Below are 13,724 nucleotides of genomic sequence, written 5' to 3'. Positions count from 1 at the left end.
AAAGTAAATTGTGTAATCCTTTATATGTATGGACATAACAAACAAGTGGTAGGAAATGGATGGATGATGTAACTATGGGATTTATTGTACGATAACTATAATTTTTTATTCAAATGCTGAACTAACCTTTGAACAAACAGCCTTGTGCTTGATGTTCTTGGCGTTCAGATAAAAAATATTGTCCAATGTTCTGACACAAAAAACACATTTCTTGTAGGTGTTATTCGATCTTAAAAATGGAGAGTTTTGCCCCTGCCATTCTCTCCGGTTATTGTATATCCACATTAGAAGTTCCCCATGAACACTAGTGTTGTAAAGATACCAATAGTTTGGTACCAGCACCGGTACTAAAATAATTTCGGTACTTTTAGGTAATTTTCTAAATAAAGGCGTCCACAAAAAGTTGCATTTTTGACTTTATTTTAACACAAAATTTTAGGGTACATTAAACATTTGTTCGTTATTGCAGTTAAGTCCTTAAATAAAATTGTGAACATACAAGACAACTTGTCGTTTAGTAGTCAGTAAACAAACAAAGGCCCCTTTTTTAGCTGCTGACATATGCAGTAACATATTGTATCATTTATCATTCTATTATTTTGTCAACATTATAAAGGACCAGTGGTAGAAAATTAATTATTAATCTACTTGTTCATTTACTGTTAATATCTGCTCACTTTCTCGCTCAACATGTTCTATCTAATCTTTGTCAAAATGTAATAATCACTTATTCTTCTGTTGTTTGATACTTTACATTAGTTTTGGATGATACCACACATTTAAGTATCGTTCTGATACAAAGTAGTTACAGGATCATAAATTGGTCGTATTTAAAGTCCTCACGTGTCCAGGGACATATTTCCTTAGGTCATAAAAAAGCATTTAAAAAAAAACAAAGAAGATGTTGTGATGCCAAAAATTATTGACCTAACCATAGTAGTATCGACTAGATACCGTTGCCTCAAAAAAGCAACAAACATCATCAAAGACAGCACAAACCCTGGCTTCCACCTGTTCCACCTGCGACCATCAGGCAGGCGCTACAGGTGCATCAGAGTCAGAACAAACAGGATCAGAGACAGCTTCTTTCCCAGAGCTGTCACCATGTTGAACTCTAACTTATAACGATAATAATTCACCCCTATAGAAGATCATGCCCTAACACCCTACTGTGCAAAACTACCCATAGAGTGCAATCGCCAACACTGATTGTTATTTATTACTTTGGTACTCTTGTCTTGTTCTGTATATTGTACAGTATTTTGTATTTCTATAGTGTTTTGTATATTGTACAGGATTGGTTATTATTTTTATTGGATAGTAATCTGTTTATTTCAATTGTTAGTTCTTTACTTTATTACGTCCCGTGTTATTTATTTTACCCCATATTTGTTCCCCCTACCGCACCTTAAGTTGGAGTCTTTAATCTCGTTATATGACAATTATGTCCCTTCTATTCTATTCTATTCTATTCTAAATATGTGCCTTTATTAGTTATCATTACAGTGGATGTCGGGTATCGATCCACCAATGGTGTTTGTTTACATTTTGATGACGGTGAGCTGTGGTGTGTGGTGAAGCATGTTTAGCTATTCCTCATCCTGCAGGGATGATACTTGTAAGAAACATACTTTATTTGTCGCCACAGAGACCAGGATTAGTGATTTCGAAGTACTGTAGCTAAGACACTGCAAAACTTGGGCTGGACTTTAGTTGCTAGCTCGTTAGCCATGTCTTAATGCACCTCTTCCGGAGGGCGTTTCACTGTTATAACTGCACCTTTATCTTTATTTTTTAAGCCAAAATGCGTCCGTTCTCCCTTTTCTGTCCACACTGTGTCTGTTTATAAGCACTACGTAATTGCGTGGCGCTGAACATGCTCGTCTGCTCGTAAATCAGCAATGACATGACGTGACGTCAACGATGCGGGCACACGGGGGTGGGGGACCGGTACATTTTAGAGGCGATATGGTACCGAAAATGATTCATTAGTACCGCGGTACTATACTAATACCGGTATACGATACAACCCTAAAGCACACTAAAAAAACATGTTTTTGACTTGTTTCAATCTGTCTCAATGCTCACGCCTGATTGTTTGCGGAGAAGATATGGCGAGTTGGTTGTAAGAAGACATTACTGTGAATTCCCGACAATCTAATTGGTTGAAATACTTATGGTCAATGTTTGTTATTTGTACCCAAACTTTAAAAAATATTGTGCAGCTGAGAATTCAGCGACAAGGCAAAAGGAGACATCACACACAAATACAAAGAATGATTTGACAGGCCGAAAGCAAGAAATAGCCAGCATCCCATAAGGCAGTGGTTCTCAACCTTTTTTCAGTGATGTACCACCTGTGAACATTTTTTTAATTCAAGTAACCCCTAATCAGAGCAAATTTTTTTGGGTTGAAAAAAAGAGAGATAAAGAAGTAAAATAATGTAATCAGTTTCTGATTTATTAAATTGTATAACAGTGCAAAATATTGCTCATTGGTAGTGGTCTTTCTTGAACTATTTGGAAAAAAAGATATAAAAATAACTAAAAACTTGTTGAAAAATAAACAAGTGATTCAATTATAAATAAATATTTCTACACATAAAAGTAATCATCAACTTAAAGTGCCCTCTTTGGGGATTTTAAGAGAGATCCATCTGGATTCATGAACTTAATTCTAAACATTTCTCCACAAAAAAAAAAATCTTTAACATCAATATTTATGGAACATGTCCACAGCAAGGGCTCTGGAACCAGTTTTCTCGAGAGGGACTGGACCCTCTTCCACTCTGGCGTTGCCGGCAGTGAGAGGCGACGGGCTGGGGTGGCAATTCTCGTTGCCCCCCGGATCAAAGCTTGCACGTTTGAGTTCAACCCAGTGGACGAGGAGAGGGTAGCTTCCCTTCGACTTCGGGTGGGGGAACGGGTCCTGACTGTTGTTTGTGCTTACGCACCAAACAGCAGTTCAGAATACCCACCCTTTTTGGGTACACTCGAGGGAGTACTGGAAAGTGCTCCCCCGGGTGATTCCCTTGTCCTACTGGGGGACTTCAACGCTCATGTTGGCAACGACAGTGAAACCTGGAGAGGCGTGATTGGGAAGAATGGTCGCCCGGATCTAAAGCCGAGTGGTGTTTTGTTATTGGACTTTTGTGCTCATCACGGATTGTCCATAACAAACACCATGTTCAAATATAAGGGTGTCCATATGTGCACTTGGCACCAGGACACCCTAGGCTGCAGTTCCATGATCGACTTTGTAGTTGTGTCATCGGATTTGCGGCCTCATGTTCTGGACACTCGGGTGAAGAGAGGGGCGGAGCTTTCTACCGATCACCACCTCGGCGGAAAGGCCCCGGGGGTGGATGAGATCCGCCCGGAGATCCTTAAGGCTCTGGATGCTGTGGGGCTGTCTTGGTTGACAAGACTCTGCAGCATCGCGTGGACATCGGGGGCGGTACCTCTGGATTGGCAGACCGGGGTGGTGGTCCCTCTCTTTAAGAAGGGGGACCGGAGGGTGTGTTCCAACTATCGTGGGATCACACTCCTCAGCCTTCCCGGTAAGGTTTATTCAGGTGTACTGGAGAGGAGGCTTCGCCGGATAGTCGAACCTCGGATTCAGGAGGAACAGTGTGGTTTTTGTCCTGGTCGTGGAACTGTGGACAAGCTCTATACTCTCGGCAGGGTTCTTGAGGGTGCATGGCAGTTTGCCCAACGAGTCTACATGTGCTTTGTGGACTTGGAGAAGGCATTCGACCGTGTGCCTCGGGAAGTCCTGTGGGGAGTGCTCAGAGAGTATGGGGTACCGGACTGTCTTATTGTGGCGGTCCGCTCCCTGTATGATCAGTGTCAGAGCTTGGTCCGCATTGCTGGCAGTAAGTCGGACACGTTTCCAGTGAGGGTTGGACTACGCCAAGGCTGTCCTTTGTCACCGATTCTGTTCATAATTTTTTTGGACAGAATTTCTAGGCGCAGCCAAGGCGTTGAGGGGATCCGGTTTGGTGGCCACGGGATTGGGTCTCTGCTTTTTGCAGATGATGTAGTCCTGATGGCTTCATCTGGCCGGGATCTTCAGCTCTCACTGGATCGGTTCGCAGCCGAGTGTAAAGCGACCGGAATGAGAATCAGCACCTCCAAGTCCGAGTCCATGGTTCTCGCCCGGAAAAGGGTGGAGTGCCATCTCCGGGTTGGGGAGGAGACCCTGCCCCAAGTGGAGGAGTTCAAGTACCAAGGAGTCTTGTTCACGAGTGGGGGAAGAGTGGATCGTGAGATCGACAGGCGGATCGGTGCGGCGTCTTCAATAATGAGGACGTTGTATCGATCCGTTGTGGTGAAGAAGGAGCTGAGCCGGAAGGCAAAGCTCTCAATTTACCGGTTGATCTACGTTCCCATCCTCACCTATGGTCATGAGCTTTGGGTCATGACCGAAAGGATAAGATCACGGGTACAAGCGGCCGAAATGAGTTTCCTCTGCCGGGTGGCGGGGCTCTCCCTTAGAGATAGGGTGAGAAGCTCTGCCACCCGGGAGGAGCTCAACATTAGGCCGCTGCTCCTCCACATCGAGAGGAGCCAGATGAGGTGGTTCGGGCATCTGGTCAGGATGCCACCCGAACGCCTCCCTAGGGAGGTGTTTTGGGCACGTCCAGCTGGTAGGAGGCGACGGGGAAGACCCAGGATACGTTGGGAAGACTATGTCTCCCGACTGGCCTGGGAACGCGTCGGGATCCCCCGGGAAGAGCTAGACGAAGTGGCTGGAGAGATGGAAGTCTGGGCTTTCCTGCTTAGGCTGCTGCCCCAGCGACCCGACCTCGGATAAGCGGAAGATGATGGATGGATGGACATGTCCACAAAAAATCTATTTGTCAACACTGAATATTGCATTGTTGCTTTTTTTCCCACAGTTTATGAACTAACATTCATGTTTTGTTGAAGTATTATTCAATAAATATATTTATAAAGGATTTTTGAATTGTTGCTATTTTTAGAATATTTAAAAAAAATCTCACGTACCCCTTGGCATACCTTCAAGTACCCACAGGGGTAAGCGTACCCCCATTTGAGAACCACTGCCATAAGGTATGGGGTCGAAAGTAGAAAAAACACACATTTCCAAGGAAATAAATATCAGGAGTGACACCGGAACTTGCTGTAAAAGCAACATTCAGAAAAACAGGAGAAACTCCTCTACGGTCTCTCACTTTTTCTGCACTGAGGTGTATACTCTATATTATTTACTTTGTAGAGTTCAATAAGAAATTTCTGTTTCCATTAGTTTGAAACTAAACTCAGAAAGAAATATTATAGTGTAGTTATTTTGCTATATGATGTTTTCCTTGCATAACAATGTTGACCTTTTTAATATGGTGCAAAAACAGCATTGAATCCAGCATTGGCTATGCATGAAATTCACATATTATAATGAAGATGTGCAGGGAGCGCAACACAAGGCGAGTACAGAGAAATGAGTAAAATGGACAACGGATGGGATGTCAAAGTTGAGGTCAAACGTGCAACAGACGTGACCCCTTTTCAAAATGCTGTGTGATCTGCAGACATTTAGCTTCGGGGTAAATGTTTCATCTATCAAGGTAGTGTCATGTCAGACACTCGTCTTTAGCACTACTCATGCTGATAGAAAAAAAAGATACATTAAAAAATATACAAAATACGTTGCCTTTTGCTGTAAAAAAAAAATCCATGCGGTGCAGGAATTAAAAGCATGTTGTGTAATTTCTCTTGCCCTTCAGCAGATAAAAGAGACAGATGCAAAGATATACGGAAAATAATTACTGCTGGAATGATGTTAAACAAAAAACATGACATGTTGTGTACTCCCAAAGGAGCTTAGGACCGTGTCCTCGGGTAACAAACAACCTGCTCTACGTAACTTCCCTCCTTTTCAACGTGGACAAACCCTATAGAAAGCAAATGTGCAGGCATCAAGGCTGTATAGCTTATATTTCTTCTAAAATCACCACATTCATCAGTGTAAAAGAAGTCAGCCTGACTCCATTTATCCCTCTGAGATCATCATCATTCATTATTCACACAAGCTACTGAATTAAGCGCTCAGCCAAGTTAAGGTTGCTCTCATTGTTGCAGCTTTTTGCTTTCACACTGTATTAAACACGGCTTTATGCAGCATTATACCCTATTCTGTATCGACAAAAAGCTGATGAATAAGTAAAAATAAGTGAAATCACGGGAGGCAAGGAACACATATAATGACTAGTCATACAAATAAATAATTGATACACATCAACACATAAAATCACAGGCTTCAAACTTAAAGTACCAGTAGAGTGGAAAGATAAGTTGCTTTTATATTGAAGGTACTATTGTATATTTCTGAATACTGACACCGAAAGATTTACAAAGTATTCGAGTTAATAGATATGATCGAAATAGTATCAATCTCAGGGAAATTCCTGAGTCATTTTGAGAGATAATGAGCTCGCCAGTCACGTAGAGTTAGGAACTGTAGTTTTCTTCATCACCAACAACAATGCAACAACAGTGAGTGGGTGAAGGGTGGGGGTCTGTGGTCCTCTCCAAGGTTTCTTATTGCCATCCCATTGGGTTGAGTTTTTTTCTTGCCCTGATGTGGGATCTGAGCCGAGGATGTCATTGTGGCTTGCGCAGCCCTTTGAGACACTCGTGATTTAGGGCTATATAGGTAAACATTGATTGATTGATTGATTGATATTGAAAGAGTTTTGTGGGCAAAATAGAGAGCCCCTTTAGACTCCGTTGTTTGTGGACATTTGATTTATTTATTTATTTATTCATAACTTAGAATGCATATCAAAGGAAAAACTAATTAGTTCATGTATTACATTACATAAGGATCGTGAATGATAAACAACACTTCTCTTTCAAGTTTTTGCACATTTCCAGTGTGACAGATCTGATAACATGGTCAGAGTGCAGAAGCGTTACTACTGTGATGTCAATCTCTGGAAATAAGCGAAGATATTGGGAGCGGAATATTTAAAATGGCTACTGCATTTTTGGGCATTTTGTTTTACCACTCAACTGGTACTTTAAGGCCCAGGGCCAATTCTCTCGCATTGTTATATATGGCCCACGACAAAAACCTGGAAACAACATGCATCAATAAGGCACTTCATCTTTCTTATTAAATTTTTTTTTCCCCAATTTTGACAAAATTGCATGCAATTGCATTTTAAAAACGTTAATATTATCTGATCATGCAAACATTGTATTGGCACACATTCCAAACTTTTGTTTTGTGGCAATTAAAATACATACTTAAAATCTTAAAATATGTTTGTCATCCTGCCATATGATTTCAAAGCAAGTTATCCAGTAAACTCTCTACAAACCTGCTGTCGTTCGACTCTGGGGGTAGGCGGAGCCCCTATCATACACAATGAGTACACGACAGCCCTGTAAGACAAGGTAAGATGACTTAAAAATGTGGAAAAAAAGATTATTGCAAAGACAAATATCCTGGTGTGGAAATATTTACACTTCTAACAAACGAGCAAATGTGAACCCATCAACAATTGCCTATTAAGAAATGACATACCCCAACCTAAATTTATGTAAACACATTACTGTTTGAGCAACTAAGCTATTTTATTGGGAATATTGAACTTACAAGCTGTACTCTTTTAAAACCAAGTGACTGATTACTCAGAGGTGTTTTTATGATGCGTTCAAAGACCGCTGTACAGAGTCGGGCACCACAACGTGTGCTAGAAATAATAAATAATCATAATAGATTTTATTTCTTACTCACTTAAAAAAAAAAAAAAAAAATCTCTAAAGTGCTACAGTGAAAACCTATATTTTCGACAATAATAGCTTAGTCATTAAAACAGATAAAACACTAGGACTAAAACGCTATCAGTAAAATATAAGAAACACAAAACATGTGGAATAGTGGAGTTTTAAAACAGTGTGTCTATTTATTTAGTTTTTTTTTTCAATCTGGTCAAAAGCTATTATTGTTTTCCCCCAAAAAATTGTTAGTTAAGGTGGTGTCCCTCCAGGGGTGAGGTTGGATGTAAGGAACAGCGTAACTCGTCCTGTCGCCATCACGTCTCCATCTCATCGCCGCCACCACAGCCTGGGCGGGTCAATAGACTATAAACTGTGGTGACGGAGGCCGGCTTCGTCGCCTGATGAAGTCTACAATTTTTGGTTATGTTTTTCCCTCCATATGCTGGTTGCCGATATACTATATATAGTTTGATATTTTTTCCGTAAAGTAAAAACAATATACAAAAGAGTTACCTGGTTACCTGAGATAGTATGTCATTATTATGACTTTGTCAGTCAATATATTTTGACTTACTAATTTACTAAGTCAAAATAATCACAAAATAATGACTTACTAAGTCAAGTTAATTATTCTTTCCAATGAGCGTTTGAAAATAAGAGTTAAAAATGGGGCCACATGCTGACATATGCTCAACTCATCATGCTTATTTTTTAAAGTATTTGGGAAGCCTGTAGTTGATTTTTATTATGTAAATGTTTTTTTTTTTTAACATGTGATAGCAGGGACCCCGCCATTCAAAACTAGGCTGCTACATTATTAATGATTAGTGTAACTATAGCTGAAAAAATTGTTCAACAGCAACAGGGGAGACTATTCATCCCTGACCACCATGGAGTCAATGTAGTCTTTAAGATGAAGTTACATTATTATATCAACTATAAGAAACAGCTTCAGGAAAACTTTTCATTTCACATAATGTCCTTTTTTGCTGCTTCAACACAGTTCAATCAACACAGAAAAGAGTGAAGTGAAATAACTTAATTGTTAACTGTAGGTCGATAATGCTTGTCTTTGTCTCAGACATGCACATACACACACACACACACACACACACACAGCAGAGTGAGTTAACGTTAGGCTAAAATCTTAATTAGCCTTCACCTCAAGGACTGCGAGCGAGTTGAGCTGCCGCTTATGTTTCTAGAACGCCAACGTGCTCATAGTGATGTACTAGTAGTTGACTGGGAGGTGTTTATTATACAAACCCCGTTTTCATGTGAGTTGGGAAAGTGTGTTATATGTAAATATAAATGGAAAACAATGATTTGCAAATCATTTTCAACCCATATTCAGTTGAATATGCTACAAAGACAACATTTGATGTTCAAACTGATAAACATTTTTTTTTGTGTAAATAATCATTAACTTTAGAATTTGACGCCAGCAACACGTGACAAAGAAGTTGGGAAAGGTGGCAATAAATACTGATAAAGTTGAGACATGCTCCTCAAACACTTATTTGGAACATCCCAAAGATGTGCAGTCTAATTTGGAACAGGTGGGTGCCATGGTTGGGTATAAAAGCAGCTTCCATGAAATGCTAAGTAATTCACAAACAAGGATGGGGCGAGGGTCACCAATTTGTAAGCAAATTGTCGAACAGTTTTAGAATAACATTTCTCAACGAGCTATTGCAAGGAATTTAGGGATTATCTACGGTCCGTAAAATCATCAAAAGGTTCAGAGAATCTGTAAAATTACTGCACGTAAGCAATGATATTACTGTCCTTTGATCACTCAGGCGGTACTGCATCAAAAACCGACATCAGTGTGTAAAGGATATCACCACATGGGCTCAGGAACACTTCATATAACCACTGCCAGTAAATACAGTTGGTTGCTACATCTGTAAGTGTGAGTTAAAACTCTGCTATGCAGCGCCAAACTCATTTATCAAAAACACCAAGGAACGCACCTGGCTTCTCTGGGCCCGAGCTCATCTAAGATGGACTGATGCAAAGTGGAAAAGTGTTCTGTGGTCTGGCGAGTCCATATTTCAAGTTATATTTGGAAACTGTGGACGTGGTGTCCTCCAGAACAAAGAGGAAAATAACCATCCGGATTGTTATAGGCGCAAAGTTCAAAATCCAGTATCTGTGATGGTGTGGGGGTGTATTAGTGCCCAAGGCATGGGTAACTTACACATCTGTAAAGTCACCATTGATGCTGAATGGTCCATACAGGTTTTGGAGCAACATATGTTGTCATCCAAGCAACGTTATCATGGACGCAACTGCTTATTTCAGCAAGACAATGCCAAGCCATGTGTTACAACAGCGTGGTTTCATACTAAAAGAATGCGGGTACTTTGCTGGCCTGCCTGCAGTCCAGATCTGTCTCCCATCAAAAATGTGTGGCGCAATTTGAAGCGTAAAATACGACAGCGGAGACCCCGGACTGTTGAACGACTGAAGCTCTACATAAAACAAGAATGAGAAAGAATTCCACTTTCAGAGCTTCAACAATTAGTTTCCTCAGTTCCCAAACGTTAATTGAGTGTTGTTAAAAGAATAGGTGATGTAACACAGTGGTGAACATTATCTTTCCCAACTTATACTTTCCAAACCTCCCGATTTTCCCTAGGGACTCCCTAATTTCAGTGCCCCTCCCAAAAACGTCCCTAGACAACCATTTTCCCGAATTTTTTCCCGATTTCCACCCTGACAGCAATATTGGGGGAGTGCCTTAAAGATACTGCCTTTAGTATTCTCCACAACCTGTCGTTACGTCCGCATTTCCTCTATACAAACAGCATGCCGGCCAAGTCAAGTATTAAATGCGGTTTCTAAACATACATGAGTGAATGCAAGGCATTCTTGTTCAACAGCCATACAGGCCACACTGAGGGTGGCCGTATAAAGAACTTTAACACTGTTACAAATATGTGCCACACTGTTAACCCACACCAAACAAGAATGACAACATATTTCGGGAGAACATCTGCACCATAACACAACATAAACACAACAGAACAAATACCCAGAAACCTTTGCAGCACTTACTATTCCGGGACACTACATAATACCAACAAACCCCGCCTCTCGCCCACCTGAGCCCCGACATTACTGAACTAGCATCCAAGAAAAGATGGCAGGTACTGTATCTGGCTTGGGCACATCAGATTAGATCAGTGTGTCACAAACTGAGCAGTAAAAAGGCCTGAATGGTTGATTTATTCATTGTTATTTTATTTTCAAATGTATTAACCTGTGGAAAAAGTTAATGTTGATATTTAACTTAGAAGGCTGCAAATAGAAAAGAGGCGTTATTTTTTTAGTTACATTTTTTATTTAATACACCATTGATGTTTTTTTGTTTGTTTTTTGAAAGCTAATTTTGAGCTATTAAGTTATATAAGCCCGGCATGTTCCATATTCAGTGTTCAAACAAATCAGCGTAGCAAACTGAGCAATAATTACCGTTTTATCTTGAATGTTTGATTCATTCATTATTGTTATTTTATTTTTAAATGTATTAGCCTGTGGAAAAAGTTTATTTTGGTATTTACCTCAGAAGGCTGCAAATAGAAAAGAGGCATTCAAATTTTATTTCGATTTTATTAAAAAGGCCAATAACATTTTTAAATTATTATTAATATTTGAAACACGATTTTGCATGTCATTATAAAGTTATATAAGCCTTGCTTGTTCAATATTCAACGCAAAACGTGTTTGGGTCCCTATTAAAAGTTTCATTTGTTCAACCTTGGCCCGCAGCTTTGTTCAGTTTAAAAATGTTGGCCCACTCTGTACTTGAGTTTGACACCCCTGCTCTAGGATGTTAAAATGTTATCTTAATCAAACTGGTGAAAAAGGCCTCCAACCCTTATCTCGTGTGTATTCATGTCCATCTATCCTCAAATTCTGCCCTTCATCATCCCTTGTCTCAAATCTATAACCTCTTCTTTTCAGCTGCTCCACTCTACAATAAAATCAATGCAGACCGGTGTAAGGTGAATGTCCACTGGGTTGTCAGGTGAACCCTGTGACCTACACCAATGCTTGGTGCAGTCTTCCAATGTTTAGACTGCTCTCTCACTACACACATACACACTCATAAATGCACACACGCTCAGAACAAAAACACACTCAGACAACCCCGCAGGCATGCACAGATGGAGATGCACAACCACACCAGCTCACAATCACGTGTGCACACGGTGACATGCACACCGTGTGTATGATTTAATCTCTCATACTCACACACACTAACTCACAGAGGCATACAAATTTGTTACATTGATCTTAGTCATGGGTGAGATTGCAAAAGCCTCAATCTTTCATCTCTGCCTTTACAGTTCCACTTCATTGTGCTCAAGCCTTGATTTATTATACGTGTTATTATATATTTAGCGTCTTTTCTTTCCATATCATTCATTACCTGCTTCTATGTATTTATATCTAAATATTATTTCCCCCTTTTTTTTATTTCCAGCATTTGCTCTTGTAACTGATAATCCATCCATCCATTTTCTACCGCTTATTCTTTGGAGGTGGGAGGAAGTCGGAGTATCCGGAGGAAACCCACGCAGTCACGGGGAGAACATGCAAACTCCACACAGAAAGATACCGAGCCCGGGATTGAACCCAGGACTACTCAGGACCTTCGTATTGTGAGGCAGACGCACTAACCCCTTGACCACCGTGCTGCATGCTAACTGATAAAATTTGCAATAAATCAAAAAATACACGTGTCAACAGGAGCGGCTTTGAATGTTTTCGTTGTAAACCTTACAGTATATATTGAGTTTTGTTGCTCAGTGTGACAAAACAGTTGCATAAGATACTTAGCTCTCTGTGATCGATCAATGTGTCATTGAAAATAGTTTGTCGGCATTCAGGATTATAATAATATCGCTAATACTGGCTTAATATTCAGGTCACGAGATGTAAATAGAGTATCGTTGGCGGTTTTCGGATGTTAATTTAAAGCAGTGGTTCTCAAACTTTTTTCAGTGATGTACCCCCTGTGAACATTTTTTTAATTCAAGTACCCCCTAATTAGAGAAAAGCCTTTTTGGTTGAAAAAAAGAGATGAAGAAGTAAAATACAGCACTCTGACATCAGTTTCTGATTTATTAAATTGTATAACAGTGCAAAATATTGCTCATTTGTAGTGGTCTTTCTTGACCTATTTGGAAAAAAATATGTAAAAATAACTAAAAACTTGTTGAAAAATAAACAAGTGATTCAATTATGAATAAAGATTTCTACACAAAGAAGTAATCTTCAACTTAAAGTGCCCTCTTTGTGGATTGTAATAGAGATCCATCTGGATTCATCAACTTCATTCTAAACATTTCTTCACAAAAAAATAAATCTCTAACATCAATATTTATGGAACATATCCCCAGGGGTACGCGTACCCCCATTTGAGAACCACTGATCTAGACCTCTAAGACTCAATCTTCTGATTTTGAAGTTAGGCCAATATGCAGGAATATCAGCACCCTGTATAAGGGGACTGCACATTTTTGTGAAATTTTCCCATCGTTCACAAATTATTATGAGAGATACAACAATGAGTGTTAATTTATTTCGCATTCTAAATATTAAATAAATACAAAGTTTGTTTACAATAAAGCCTATGGGAACCACACAATTCCACCTATAAAGCCCTTAAAAAAAACATCCAAACACCCCCATTGAGGTTTTATATACATGATGTAAGCATGTATGTATTATGCATTGATGTATTAATGGGCACATTTATAATAACATTTAATATTTACGTATTTTGATAATTTTAAGCATACCCGGCGCATTAATTTCAAAAACGCATCACCTTTTGCTATTTTTCTTCTTCAATACTGATTATAATTCACTGCAGACTTTATGAGAGCCAACAAACATAAAAAAACATCACTTAATGTACAAGGTCTGCTGTCATTAGGATGCAGAATGCTGGGATGTTC

This window comes from Nerophis ophidion, linkage group LG05 (genome assembly GCF_033978795.1).
Source record: "Nerophis ophidion isolate RoL-2023_Sa linkage group LG05, RoL_Noph_v1.0, whole genome shotgun sequence".
Lineage (NCBI taxonomy): Eukaryota > Metazoa > Chordata > Actinopteri > Syngnathiformes > Syngnathidae > Nerophis > Nerophis ophidion.
Note: the sequence above shows the minus strand (reverse complement) of the source record.